The sequence below is a fragment of the Salvelinus fontinalis genome, chromosome 13, assembly GCF_029448725.1.
Source record: "Salvelinus fontinalis isolate EN_2023a chromosome 13, ASM2944872v1, whole genome shotgun sequence".
NCBI classification, from domain to species: Eukaryota; Metazoa; Chordata; class Actinopteri; order Salmoniformes; family Salmonidae; genus Salvelinus; species Salvelinus fontinalis.
In genome coordinates, this window is record NC_074677.1 from 55,098,630 (window position 1) to 55,114,704 (window position 16,075).

The window sequence follows — 16,075 nt, forward strand, 5'->3', positions numbered from 1 at the left end:
ACATAGACATCTATGATGGGTTCAGGTTTGATCCAGTCCGGACGTATCTGTACATTGAAATCAAATCTGAACCTGATATGGTTCGGTCCAAGGCCAAATTTCAACGTCTTTTCAATGTCGAATGGACGTCGGCGCCGGACAGTGCTCACTGGGTGGGTTTGTTCTCGACTTGAAGTCAGATGATACACGTTTTCAACTGTAACTGACGCAGATTATACACCGACAGTTCTCATGAAAGGAAGCCGAAATACATGGGGTTATGATGGAAAACACGTTTTTGAGGAAGTGAAAACGAAAAGTGTGCGCAGAACATCCGACAGTATCATCGGCGGTATGTAACTTCTCGCTTTGAAATACAGTAGATGGGTTATCCTATGTAAAGATATACAAGCGCTCTGTGAATTACGAGCACTCTGTGAATTAATTTGCTATTATACAGACAGAGTTGTAGGATTCTCAGTTCTAAATAGCCACTCTAAATAGCCACATTTTTATAAAGCCACAATCCTTAATTCGTTTTCAAATGGAAGCCCTAGCCATTTGAAATTGATTAGCTATAGCCTAAAGCTGAGGGATGGGCTGAAAAAAATTGAACATTCTCAAATTCATAGATGGAGCTCGAGATGCAAGGACTCACAGTGCATGAGATCAACATGAGTTCGTTTTATCAGGGAGTCATACTGAGACCAAGCTATCTTTTACAGATGAGCGCTGAATTACAAATGACAGAAAATACACACATCAAAATATAAATTCAAAATTCAAGCAGAAAGAGAGAAAAACACGGTCATAAAAAACAAACACATTCATCAGTAATAAGGTCCTCAATCAGCTTTCGGAATTGTCCTAGAGACACCAGAACATCACATTTAAGAATATTTTGAATATTGTTCCACAAATAAGCTGCAATAAAACAAACAACGGATTTACTAACTCAGTAGAGACCAAAGGAATTTCCAGAGTTAGCCATCCCTGAGACCGTGGGTGGTAACACGCGTGTCTAAAGTTAAGGGAAGATGTTAGGTACAGTGGAACTTTTTGTAAAAGCGCTTTATACATGAAAACATAGCAATGTACTTTATCAACCTACGTGGCATCAAAGCGGGCAACCAAACTTTCTGGTAGCTGCAGTGATGAGTACTACAATTATCGCCTGTAATAAAGCGCAATGCGCTATGATGAACTGTATCTAACGGATAAAATGAAGTAGCAGCTTGGTTCATATAGATGATGTCGCCATAGTCTAGGACCGACAGGAAAGTCAACTGAATAATCTGCTTTCTTACATCAGGGTTGGGCAACTGTTTTTGTGTTTTATTTTAGAAACTCAGTCGGGGTCTCATCTTACTGTTGAGAGTTAGAATAGTAGAATACACAAGGTGCAATTTCGAAATTTGGTGGTGCATCAGCAGTCACTCAATTAGCCCATGTCAGCAAAACAATTTTGGATTGGTAACAACTACATTTGTAGTATGCATGGTCGAAATACCAAGCTGGGTGAGGCCCATTGATCATACTTAGTTTTACCTGCATTCAATACTGGTTTCAGTTCAATAAAATGTTTCTGTAATACAATGAAGGCAGACTGTAGATCAGAGAGAGTCTAGTCAACCATGGGGGCAATAGTATGCACAACAGTATCATTGGCATACAAGTGTAGGTGTAACGATGTAAGCTGAGAGTCCGGAAGGAAGTTCAGGGAGTGAATAAATTTGTTAAATAAATGAACAAAACAAGAAAAACAAACAGAGCACCGACAAGACACTGGAACAGAAACAATGACGCCTGGGGAAGGAACCAAAGGAAGTGACATATAATCACAGGTAATCAAGGAGGTGATGGAATCCAGGTGAGTGTCATAATCCACGTAACGATGGTGATCAGTGTGCACCATAACGAGCAGCCTGGTGACCGCGAGGCCGGAGAGGGAGCATATGTGACAGTACCCCCTCCCCGACGCGCGGCCCCAGCCGCAGGACGCTGACCAAGATGACGATCGATCCTGGGGATCAGTAGCGGACCGGTCACCTCTGCTAAGGCGCGGGAACCTGTCGATCCAGCTGAGGCGCGGGAGCATGGCGACCTAGAGCGCCGGAGAGACAGCATACGTGACAGTACGCACTCCCCGTCGCGTTCAGCTCCAGCGCAGGACGCCAACCACAGGGACGATCCCGGGGATCAGGAGCAGACCAGCCGCCTCTGCTGAGGCGCAAAAACCTGACGAACCGGCTGAGGCGTGAGAGCCTGATAAGGTGGTTGAGACCTCCCCAGTTAGGCTGGGGAGGTCTCAACCATGCTGAGGCATGGCAACCTATAACCTGTGGAGCCAGCAGAGGCAGGGGAACCCATCGAACCTGCCGAGGCACGGGAAACCGACAAACCGGCTGAGGCCTCCCAGGTAGCTCCGGTTATAACACCCGGGCACGACATCACCTCCAAAAAAAAAAAAAAAAAAAAGCCACACCCTGATGCTTCCCTTTGGTGAGGCGTCATTCTGCGTGTAACGATGGTGACAGGTGTGCGACATAACAAGCAGCATGGTGAGAGAGGGAGCACACGTGACAGCAGGTTACATTTTCTTTACAGACAAGTCGATATTGTTCATGTAGAAAGTACAGCACCCAGAATCGGTTTGTACACGGGCCGCCTTCCAAACTTTGGGGATAGTGACAGATATAATAGTCAGGTAAAAAATATGGGTCAATAATTCAGCAATCAAGCGGGCAATCCCCAGTAGATTTGTTTTTTTACATCAATATTTTTATTTTATTTAACTAGGCAAGTCAGTTAAAAATAAAATCTTAATTACAATAACAGCCTACAAGGGAACAGTGGGTTAACTGCCTTGTTCAGGGGCAGAATGATAGATTTTTACCCTGTCAGCTCAGGGATTCAAACCAGCAATCTTTCAGTTACTGGCCCAACACCCTAACCACTAGCCTACCTGCCGCCCCTTAAGCAAAGCATCTAGCACATCACAGATAGCAAATTGTTTAGACGAAAACAAAGATTCACTTGAAGTTGATGGGTTAACCGTCGAGTCAGCTAGAGGCTTGCAGAGGGAAGTGCAGTCATATCACTGACCAGGGTCAAATAAACAACCATTTCTCTCAATTAAAAAGCCTACCGAGATAAAATGATGATTAAAACAATCACTTATTCCATTCTTCTCAGTTATGATGCCAGAGTCAGAGGGAACTTGCTTAGGCAGGGAAGAAAATGAATTTGTACGCTTCAGTGCATTTACTGATTACCTGCCAGAGATAGAGCTTAAAAAGTAGCTTGATTTAGCGTTCTTAAATCGAGATAATACATCTGTTTCTCAATTGTCTAAGAGATTGCCAGTCCACTACAGTCAGTTTGCCTTGCTTTGGCCCAGGCCGGACTTTTCAACTGAATGAGCTCAGATAGCTCAGAGGTGTTAGATTTATTTTTGACTCTGAATTGTTTATCTGCCAGAGGAATAAATATGGAGGATACATTTTCTAGAGCCAGCTCAGGGTCAGGATTTACAAGAGATCGTGGCTAAATCAGAGTAGAACATGTCATGTAAAAACCCTTGAGGAAACTTTTTTAAATGTCTCTTCGTAATTAAACGAGGATGAGTATTTTGCTGTTTCGTATCTGTAATATATACTATGAGACAATGATACCTGAGATCATTTGCAAATACTCCAATAGACAAATATTTATGGGGAATTAAATCAATCAATGAGGAATAAACAGGGTTTTTCACATTTAGCAGTGTGGGTTTTGAGATCAATTGAGTCAAATTAAAGTCAATCCATATACTCTTAAATTGATCTGAGGCCGGATATAGCCAATCTAAATTAAAATCCCTAAAATAACCAACTCTGAGGAGAGAAAAGGTGTTAAACACTCAGATATAGCACCAATAGCATCCGCCATGGCAGCAGTGGGGCGGTATACCCCATCAACAATTATATGTGTCTCTGGTTTATGGACACATCTACAACCATGAGCTCAAATGTCATTATAACAATGTACTTCAATATCTTTATCAGACACAGATCCATGTTTCTGAGAAAGCCAGAATGTCAGCACACGAGTCCTGTACTCAAATGTAAATTGTGTCATTTCAAAAAAAATCATACTTCGCACATTTATTAGCATTAGCCCAACCCCCTACGATATTTAAAGTCAGAGGGGGTATTCAGCTCATTCCCATAAGAGGTAACAGGCATAGGGTCATCTGCAGCTATTTGTTGAGAGAGCTGAGACTTTGCCAAGGTCCCTGGCCAACCACGTGAGAGCAGAACAGACGGAGCATTTGACAGACCTCCCTCAAGTCGCTGGATGCAGGGCTGGAACTGGGAAAGCGGCGTTGCCAGATCTCAGTCGACACGGATGAAGGTCCCACCAAAAGAGTTGAGCTGCTGCAGGGGACCGGAGTGGCTGCCAATGCTCCATTCTGGTTGTGCACAGGAGGCCTTGGTATTTGTATTTATTATAGATCCCCATTAGATGCTGCCAAGGCAGCAGCTGCTCTACCTGGGGTCCAGCAAAATTAAGTCAGTTATACATTTTTTTAAACATTACAATACATTAATAACAGCTTTCACAACATGTGTGTGCCCTCAGGCCTCTACTCTACTACCACATATCTATAACACAAAATCCATGTGTGCATGTGTATATAGTGCGTATGTTATGGTGAGTTTGTATGCATGTGTCTATGTTTGTGTTCAAATCAAATTTTATTGGTCACATACTCGTGACTAGCAGATGTTATTGCGGGTGTGGCGAAATGCTTGTGCTTCTACAGTTGAAGTCGGAAGTTTACATACACTTAGGTTGGAGTCATTAAAAGTCATTTTTCAACCACTCCACAAATTTCTTGATAACAAACTATTGTTTTGGCAAGTCGGTTAGGACATGCACTTTGTGTACTTTCCAACAATTGTTTACAGACAGATTATTTCACTTATAATTCACTGTATCACAATTCCAGTGTGTCAGAAGTTTGCATACACTAAGTTGACTAGGCCTTTAAACAGCTTGGAGAATTCCAGAAAATGATGTCATGGCTTTCGAAGCTTCTGATAGGCTAATTGACATCATTTGAGTCAATTGGAGGTGTACCTGTGGATGTACTTCAAGGCCTACCTTAGAACTCAGTGCCTCTTTGCTTGACACCATGGGAAAATCAAAAGAAATCAGCCAAGACCTCAGAAAATATTTGTAGACCTCCACAAGTCTGGATAATCTTTGGGAGCAATTTCCAAATGCCTGAAGGTACCAGGTTCATCTGTACAAATAATAGTACGCAAGTATAAACACCATGGGACCACGCAGCCGTCATACAGCTCAGGAAGGAGACGCGTTCTGTCTCCTAGAGATTAATGTACTTTGGTGCAAAAAGTGCAAATCAATCCCAGAACAACAGCAAAGATTGTGTGAAGATGCTGCAGGAAACAGGTACAAAAGTATCTATATCCACAGTAAAACGAGTCCTATATCGACATAACCTGAAAAGCCGCTCAGCAAGGAAGAAGCCATTCCTCCTAAACCGCCATAAAAAAGCCAGACTACGGGCCTCCCGGGTGGCGCAGTGGTCTAGGGCACTGCATCGCAGTGCTAGCTGCGCCACCAGAGTCTCTGGGTTCCCGCCCAGGCTCTGTCGCAGCCGGCAGCGACCGGGAGGTCCGTGGAGCAACGCACAATTGGCCTAGCGTCGTCCGGGTTAGGGAGGGTTTGGCCGGTAGGGATATCCTTGTCTCATCGCGCTCCAGCGACTCCTGTGGCAGGCCGGGCACAGTGCGCGCTAACCGAAGGGGCCAGGTGCACAGAGTTTCCTCCGATACATTGGTGCAGCTGGCTTCCGGGTTGGAGGCACGCTGTGTTAAGAAGCAGTGCGGCTTGGTTGGGTTGTGCTTCGGAGGACGCATGACTTTCGACCTTTGTCTCTCCCGAGCCCGTACGGGAGTTGTAGCGATGAGACAAGATAGTAATTACTAGTGATTGGATACCACGAAAATTGGGGACAAAAGGGGATAAAATTTATACAAAATAAAAAAAAAGCCAGACTACGATTTGCAACTGCACATGGGGACAAATATCGTACTTTTTGGAGCAATATCCTCTGGCCTGATGAAACAAAAATAGAACTCTTTGGCCATAATGACCATTGTTATGTTTGGAGGAAAAAGAGGGAGGCTTGCAAGCCGAAGAACCCCATCCCAACCATGAAGCACAGGGGTGGCAGCATCATGTTGTGGGGGTGTTTTGCTGCAGAAGGAACTGGTGCACTTCACAAAATAGATGGCATCATGAGGTAGGAAAAGTACGTGGACATATTAAAGCAACATCTCAACACATCAGTCAGGAAGTTAAAGCTTGGTCGCAAATGGGTCTTCCAAATGGACAATGACCCCTAGCATACTTCCAAAGTTGTGGCAAAATGGCTTAAGGACAACAAAGTCAAGGTTTTGGAGTGGCCATCACAAAGCCCTGACCTCAATCCTATAGAAAATTTGTGGGCAGAACTGAAAAAGCGCGTGCGAGCAAGGAGACCTACAAACCTGACTCAGTTACACCAGCTCTGTCATGAAAAATGGGCCAAAATTCACCCAACTTATTGTGGGAAGCTTGTGGAAGGCTACTCGAAACTTTTGACCAAATTTAAACAATTTAAAGACAATACTACCAAATACTAATTGAGTGTATGTAAACTTCTGACCCACTGGGAATTTGATGAAAGAAATAAAAACTGAAATAAATCATACTCTACTATTATTCTGACATTTCACGTTCTTAAAATAAAGTGGTGATCCTAACTGACCTAAAACAGGGAATTTTTTCTAGGATTAAATGTCAGCAATTGTGAAAAACTGAGTTTAAATGTATTTTTGCTAAGGTGTATGTAATCTTCCGACTTCAATTGTAGCTCCGACAGTGCAGTAATATCTAACAAGTAATATCTAACAAATTACACAACATATACCCAATTCACACAAATCTATGTAGGATTTGCCCAGTACCAGAAGCTTCATCTCTGTGCATTCCTGTCCCATCGTCTCAATCCTGCTGAAAGGAACTACGATGTTGGCAACCGTGTTCTCCTGGCGATGAAGATGGCGTTGGAAGAGTGGAGGCACTGACTGGAAGGAGCAGAACAGCCATTCCTGGCCTGGACCGACAATAAAAACCTGGAAGATCTCCGTACATCCAAGCGCCTCAACTCCAGGCAAGCCTGGTGGGCCCTCCTGCTCACCAGATTTAACTTCAAAGAATGTGAAGCCTGACGCTCTCTCCCGCCTATACAGTTCCTCTGCTGCACCCTCAACCTCTGAAACCATTCTCCCTACCTCATGCCTTGCTTCCACTGGATTGGGGTATTCAGAACCTGGTCCAAGAGGCACAACGCTCCCAGCCTGGACCTGAAGGGGCCCCAGCTAACCGGCTGTTTTTCCATAATCCAGTCCGGTCCCAGGTCCTGGAATGGGCTCATTTCTCCAGGCTGACCTGTCATCCAGGGTCCCGTCGTACACTAGCCTTCCTTCGACAACGTTTCTTGTGGCCCACAATGGTCCCTGACGTCTCTGCCTTCGTCACCGCATGCACCGTGTGTTCTCAAAACAAGACTCCACGGCAAGCTCCTTCTGGCCTCCTGGAGCCACTAACGGTTCCTCATCGTCACTGGTCTGAAATATATCTGGACTATGTCACTGGGCTCCCTCCGTCTGATGGCAACACTGTCATTCTGATGGTACTCAACCGGTTCTCCAAGGCCACCCATTTCATCCCTCTCCCCAAACTACCTTCTGCCAAGGAGACGGCCCAGCTTATGGTGCAGCGTGTCTACTGGATCCATGGACTCCCGGTAGACATGGTCTCCGATCGGGGTTCTCGTCTCAGTTCTGGAAGGCATTCTGCACCCTTATTGGGTCGTCGGCCAGCCTGTCATCCGGATTCCATCCCCAAACTAACGATCAGTCGGAGCGAGCCAACTAAGACCTGGAGACCACCATAAGGTGCTTGGTCTCAACCAACCCCACTACCTGGAGCCGTCAACTGGTCTGGGTGGAGTATGCCTGGGAACACTCTTCCCAGTTCTGCCACGGGACTCTCCCCTTCCGAGTGCTCCATGGGGTATCCGCCTCCAGTCCTCACTGAACAAGAGCAGGAGGTCAGCGTACCCTCAGCCCAGATGTTTGTCTGCTACTGTTGACGTACCTTGGGAAGAGCCAGGGAGGCTATTCTCAAGACCAACTCCAGGTATTGACGACAAGCGGACCTTCGCCGGACCCCAGCTCCCCGCTACCGCATTGGGCAGAGGGTATGGCTGTCCACATGGGACAGGCCCCTTTGGGTAGAGTCCCACAAACTGTCCTCTCATTTCATTGGTCCTTTTCCCATCTCCAGAGTCCTGAGTTCCACTGCTGTCTGTCTTGTGTTACCCCGTACCCTCCATATTCACCCTACCTTCCATGTGTCTTAAGATTAAGTCCTTGTCTCACTGTTCTTTGTCTTCTGTCGCCAGGCCCAACCCCCCTTCCCGTGTCATTGATGGCCATCCGGCCTACACGGTAAAACGTCGCCTGGATGTTCGACCACGGGGCAGGGGTTTCCAGTACCTGGTTGACTGGGAGGGTTACGGCCCGGAGGAGAGGTGCTGGGTTGCCGCTAGAGGCATCCTGGATCCAGCCCTCATCACCGACTTCCACCGCCGACACCCCGGTCAGCCAGGTATGCGCCCAGGTAGGATGCCAGGTGGCGTCCCTAGAGGGGGAGGGGTACTGTCACACCCTGATCAGTTTCACCTGTCCTTGTTATTGACTCCACCTCCTCCAGGTGTCACTTGTTTTCCCCAGTGTATATATCCCTGTATTTCCTGTCTCTCTGTGCCAGTTCGTCTTGTATGCTAGTCAAGTCAACCAGCGCGTTTTTCCTGTACTCCTTTTTCTATTCTCTTTTTGATAGTCCTCCCGGTTTTGACCCCTGCCTGACTCTGGACTTCTTTCCCACCTGCCTGATCATCCTGCCTGGCCTGACCTTGATTCTGCCTGCCCTTCGGTACCTTTTGAACTCTGAACTGGTTTTGACCCTTTTGCCTGTTCACAACCATTCTCTTACCTTCCACTATTGGATTAATAAATATTGTCAGACTCCAAACATCTGCCTCCTGTGTCTGCATCTAGGTCTCGCCTTGTGTCATGATACCTTCCCTGTAAGCGTCCTGAAAGTCTGGCAATTTGTTTACTGTAAAATAGCATTGCATCTGGTAAAACACAATTTTTCCCAAAAGTTTACTAAAGGTTGGTAACAGGCTGATTGGTCAGCTATTCGAGCCAGTTATGGGGGCTTTACTATTCTTAGGTAAGGGAATAACTTTTGCTTCCCTCCAGGCCTGAGGGCACACACTTTCTAGTAGGCATAAATTGAAGATGTGGCAATATCATGCGCTATTATCGTCAGTAATTTTCCATCCAAGTTTTCAGGCCTCGGTAGCTTGTCATTGTTGATAGACAACAACAAAAATGTCTACCTCTTCCACACTTACTTTACGGAATTCAAAATTATAATGCTTGTCTTTCATAATTTGGTCAGATATACTCGGTTGTGTACAGTAGTGTCAGCATTTGTTGCTGGCATGTCATGCCTAAATTTGCTAATCTTGCCAATGAAAAAATCATTGAAGTAGTTGGCAATATCAGTGGGTTTTCTGATGAATGAGCCATTTGATTCAATGAATGATGGAGTTTGACTTTTTTGCCCAAAATGTCATTTAAGGTGCTGCAAAGCTTTTTACTATAATTCTTTGTCATTTATCTTTGTTTCATAGTTTAGTTTCTTCTTTTTTTATTCAGTTTAGTGTCATGATTTCTCAATTTGCAGTATATTTACCAACCGGTTGTACATCCAGACCTATTTGCCATCTCTTTAGCCTCATCCGTCTCAACCATACAATTTTTCAATTCCTCATCAATCCACAGGGATTTAACAGTTTAGTCATTTTCTTAATGGGTGCATGCTCATTAGTAACTGAGATAAGCAATTTCATAAATGTGTCAAGTGCAACGTCTGGTTGCTCGTCATTACACACCACAGACCAACAAATCAGCAACATAGGTATCACTACAAAACTTATTGTATGACCTCTTATACACAATATTAGGCCCAGCATTTGGAACTTTGGTTTTCCTAGATATGGCTACATCCGATGGCTTTGAATACTGCTTTCAAACAAATTTCTGCAACATTAGTAAAGATATGACCAATCCATGTTCATTTCATTCCAGTACTGTTTGTAACTACCCTGGTAGGTTGATAACTTGAAACAGGTTGCAGGCACTAGTTACAGTTTGAAGCTTTCTCTTGTGTGGGCAGCCTGATGAAAGCTAGTCAATATTTAAATCACCCAGAAAGTATACCTCTCTATTGTTATCACATACATTATCAAGCATTTCACACATGCTATCCAGATACTGACTGTTAGCACTCGGTGGTCTATAGCAGCTTCCCACCAGAATGGGCTTTAGGTGAGGCAGATGAACCTGTAGCCATATTACTTCAACAGTATTTAACATGAGATCCTCTCTAAGCTTTACAGGAATGTGGTTCTGAATATAGACCGCAACACTGCCCCCATCTGCATTTTATTTTCTGTAGATCTTATAACCATGTCTTGCTACCACTGTATCATCAAAGGTATTATCTAAGTGAGTTTCAGAGATTGTCATAATATCAATGTCATCTGTTACTAGCAAGTTATTGATTTCATTAACCTTATTTCTTAAGCTACATATGTTAACGTGGACACTTTTCTGGGATTCTTGATTATTTTTCTTGCTTTACTGGGAAGCTTAGCAGAGGTAGACATGCTCAGGTTATTTTTTATAAGTGCAGGGTGAGCTGCACACAGGGGACTTCCTACTAGGGCACACCACCTCAGTGTTAACAGTATTACTCTGGTTCATAGGCATATGATTACTGCATACAATAGCTGTAGGATCAGCAGAGGCATTCAGGGCAGTAAGATGGACATACATTAGATTACTTACATTGTGTCTTCCAACTCCCCTGGGATAATATACATTTGCTGAAGCATTATCACAACTCAGAGACACAATGGTAGGGATTAAATGAGCTAGACTTGGGTCATTGATAAGACATTGTCTCAATGCAGCCTTATAATGTTGTGGAACTATCCAGGAACCCAAATGATTTGGGTGGACCCCATCCTCCTTATAATACAAGATTTGTTTCCAGAAGGTATCAAAATTGTCAATAAATGTTACACCCACGGAGCTGCAATAGTCACACAGCCAGTTATAGAGGGCTAAAAGTCTGCTGAACCGTTCAATGCCACGATTTAGGGAGGGCAGGGCGTTTGTTGCTGTCAAGTAGAGACCCAATCAGTTTTTTAAAATCCATTTTCAGCTGTTCTCAACTGCCCTTCATAATGTCATTTGACCCCACATGAACCATGACATTATCAGCCCCAGGTGACTGACTCACAGCCTCGGGAAGCAACCTGGTGATATCCTGAACTTTGACCCCACATTAACCATGACAGTATCAGCCCCTGGTGACTGACTCACAGCCTCGGGAAGCAGCCTGGTGATATCCTGAACTTTGACCCCACATGAACCATGACAGTATCAGCCACCGGTGACTGACTCACAGCCTCGGGAAGCAACCTGGTGATATCCTGAACTTTGACCCCACATGAACCATGACAGTATCAGCCCCCGGTGACTGACTCACAGCCTCGGGAAACAACCTGGTGAAATCCTGAACTTTGACCCCAGGAAAACACAAACCTTTTTTCTGGTGTGGCTCCTGTTGCAGGGTTGTGGCTGCCATGGTGGGGCAGCAGAGTCCCAGGCCTGTCCTATGGATAGGAGTAGGGAGGGTAACCAAAACTAGCCTTGGAGGGAGGTTGTGGAGGGAATTAATTTGCAGCTAATTGAGCAGGGCCAGCCCTGGGCATAAACTTACTGTTGAGATTTAGAATAGTGGAAAACACAAATTTGGTTGGTCGTCAGCAGTTTTCCTCTAGTTATGTGAGTCACTGGCCATCACTCACTTAGTCCATGTCAGCCCAAAAATATATATATATTGGTAAATTAGTCTAGCAAGCTATCTAAATTTGTAGTAGGCCTAATCATGGCCGAATTACCGACCAGGCATGAAGGGTATGTGCCCAGGGCCCTGACGTCCAGTTATAAAATCGCAACGGTTTCTCTCTTTCTGCTTTTAGGCTACACAGTGTGTGTTAACATTTACAATGTTTACAGACATTGGAGTGAAACAAGCTTAGATTTGGGGTTTTGATGGAGTGCGACAGTTGAACTAACCTTATGAGGAATTATGTTCTTCAAGAATCAATGGGTATATATATATATATATACACTCCCCTCCATATGTAGTATTTAGTTGTTTATTAGGATCCCCATTAGCTAGTGCTAAAGCAGCAGTTACTCTTCCTGGGGTCCACACAAAACAGAAATCATGATATAATTCATAACATTGATAGACAAGAACATCACAAGGACCGAACTATATACATTTAAAATGAGTATACACGCTTTCATACGTTTACTGTATGCCTTCATATTCATGTGATTCATAGATGCTACTGAATGCATGTGCAACACACTCAAATGGAAATTGGAAATGCAATAACAAGGAGTTTGGTTGCAAAAATATGTATTTTGACAGTGAAGCAACATTTTTAAATTTGTCTCTACTCCAGCTGTTTGGATTTTAAATGTTTAATATTAGGCAGTATTTTCATATACAGTGGGGTGCTAAATTATTGACACCCTTGATAAAGACGAGCAATAATGACTGTATATAATAAATCAGTCAAATACTGAGCTATATTGTATGCTCACAAAAATTGTGGAATTAGATTATTTTATACTATTACAATTGCTCAGAGAAAGAGATTTTCTTTAACAAGTAATACTTATTTTCTCAAAAAGGTAGGGGTCAAAATGATTGACACCCCTAAAGATTCTTATAACTAAAGTAGTCAAAGGTTTAGTATTTGGTCCCATATTCCTAGCACGCAAAAGACTACATCAAACTTGTTACTCTACAAACTTGTTGGATGCATTTGCCGTTTGTTTTGGTTGTGTTTAAGATTATTTTGTGCCCAATAGAAATGATCGGCAATGTATGTATTGTGTCATTTTGGAGTCACTTTTATTGTAAATAAGAATATAATTTGTTTCTGAACACTTCCACATTCATGTGGATGCTACCATGACTACGGATAATCCTGAAAGAATAATGAAAAATGATGAGTGAGAAAGTTACAGAGGGTACCCTATGTCTGTTTGTAGAGTCACTGTAGACTTTGTAGAGTCACTGTATATGGGACCAAATACTACACTTTTAACACCTTTATACACTATAAGTGAATTTATCCAAATACTTCTGGTAGTTTACTGGTAAACGTCGAACGTTTCCGGTAATATACCATCTCTTTGCAACCCTACCTGGACCACCTATTGAGATGTGCCTTTTGTTAAGTAAATCAGGAGATAAATTAGGTGAAAAGGAGACTGGAGTGGGCCCTGGTTTCCATATGTTTGATACCATTCCATTCACTCCATTCCAGCCATTATTATGAGCCGTCCTCCCCTCAGCAGCCTCCTGTGCCTTACATTAACCTAGGTTGAACATGCCAGAGATCGGTGTTGGCACTGCAAGTCTTCCCTGGGATGAAGATCATGTTGTTTTTTAATCTATTCTGGCTGTGGAACTGGACTGAGGACCTATTTGCCGACACAACAGAGGAGGCTTGCAGATCGGTTTTTATTTCAACACGCTGTTCCCATATGAGAGCCAGACAGTCAAATGCATGAACAGCACCACATAGACCATTTAGAAGGGGATATTCTGTAAGGCTACCAGCCTGTGGTTTTTCATCTACGGTCTAAGTTCCAGCACACATATTATCTTAAATGCAACCTCATAATTTCGGAACATCATGGCTTATGTCTACAACATGTAAGCCCACCTAAGATGAATAAAAGAATTAAAAAGAAACAACGGTATCATGAAACATGCATATTAAGTGGGCTGATTACGAAGATCAAATAATGTACTTTATTCTTATCATCGTAGTCTTGGTTAACCCCAGAACTGAAATCTCACATAATTTGGTCAGATGCTCATGAGAGATTCCTGTTATCGTATGTGTTCGGTTCTCTGTACAGCAGCTGGAAACCTCAAACGTAGTGTGTTTTGTATTCTTGCCTCTGAGTTCAAGGGAGGTTCAATGTGAGGGACACATGTTGCGTCTTCAATATTATACTGAACAGTAAATGCATGTTTCAGACAAATGCATTTCCCATAATGTTCCCAAAAGGACACATTAACAGCCCAATCCCATGTGTTTTTTCTTACTACTATCTCTATAGTGCTTTTCATAATTGCCTGTGCAAACCGGGCCCATCTCTGAAAGTTTATGTCAGAGATGGTAACGAAATGGATCTAATTTGGGAAATCTCAGGAAACCAACAGGGTCGTTCTTGAATTACTGTGGCATTTGCGTCCCTCGCCTTTGCACCCATGGAAAACACTTTCAAATCACAAAAAGTTACACATCACATATGTTTTTGTTCATATTGAACTGTTTACAATGATAAAACATTATGCAAGTCATTTATACTGCAAAATGTTATGTTTGTACATTGTTTAAAGTACTTAGAGTAAGCAAATTGGCTCGTCCCAGTGACCCAGTAGAGTTGTAGTGACATATTTTGGGGATTCTGAGATATATATCTATTATTTGGAATTCTAGAAAGTATTTAACAAAAGTATTTAATATATTCCATGGATCAATGAGAACAAAGAAGGCTACTAAAATACCTGTTTATTTTACAAACATAATATGTGTCCCTTAGATCTATGTCATTGGTGTTATTACCTTACAAATCACTCATTACAAATATATACTGTACAATGACCTTGAGCATTCCCTCCAGTGGAAAACTGTTATCGCGGGAGGGGTCTACATTAAAGCAAATGTGACCGACCGGCTCAAATTTTATGTAGCAAAATTAGAAATGGCGTTTTTTACATTGGATAAGAGTAAAGACTCAGAGCTACAGAATGGTATATCATACACTACAGTTGAGGAACAATGGGAAAGTAATTTTGCTTTGAAAGTTAATAAACTTGTAAACTCACTTTTGCAGTTTTACTACGCGATACATTTTTTTAAAAGCCGTCTTAGAGAGGATTTCCTAGACATACTGACCAGCTCAAATAGACAGACGCATGCTATATGGCAGACCAATCCAAACTCATCTCTCGGCATGTCCAGCCCACTCATTATATCAGCCAACTATGGCTAGCAGGAAGGTTGCTGTCTATTTCGGTGGCTAAACCAACTAAGCTCGTAAATTTAACAGTTGTATTAGTATTTACAGATGGCATACAAGTTTGTTATTAAGGCACATGAAAGTTCACATGTTCGATAGGGCATAAAAAAAAGGTTTGCGTTCAAACGTCTCTCCTGTGAAGTAGTGACCTACACCGGGTTTCCTAAAACGGGTCACAAGTGATTAGCTAATCCCACTCTTTTAATATGTAATACATTTGAAAATTCGGTTGATAATTTGTTTTGGTTTTGTGACTCAATTTAAATGAAGGGAATTTACATTGTGAGCATATCACTTTAGTATTTTTTTGTTGTAAGATTTGTAAGACATTTCCTATACTTTTTTAAACAATACAAAACATTGACATACAGACGACAACATACAGATGCACACAAACATCCATTGAACCACCCCTGCCCAGAGCCAACTGCCCACATCCCCATCTCCAGCGCCCACATCACTCTCCGCCACATAGCCTCAAACTGCACCATTTTGTTTCTCTCCTCCGTCGCCCACACACTTTCAACATTTAGATAATAAAGCATTTGACCTTTCTATAGAGAATGACAATATGAGTCATAATACCCATAAAATCTAGCGGTCAAACAGGGAAATGGTTCCAATCGTTTTTCCACCATACATCTTTCTCATAGTGGATTTTAGAAACGCTTAATAAGGGCTGTGTTTCGTGTAGGCTTAGCTTGGCGTGA

At 42.9% G+C, this 16,075-nt stretch overlaps 1 protein-coding gene across 1 annotated transcript in view; it reads left to right on the forward strand.

The window, feature by feature from the left end:
• The first annotated feature begins 162 nt into the window (after positions 1–162).
• Positions 163–16,075, forward strand: part of LOC129869089 (5-hydroxytryptamine receptor 2C-like) — a 30,045-nt gene continuing 14,132 nt past the window's right edge. The window contains exon 1 of the mRNA XM_055943587.1: positions 163–331. The gene's annotated coding sequence lies outside the window, so the exon portion shown is untranslated. The remainder of the gene's footprint in view (positions 332–16,075) is intronic.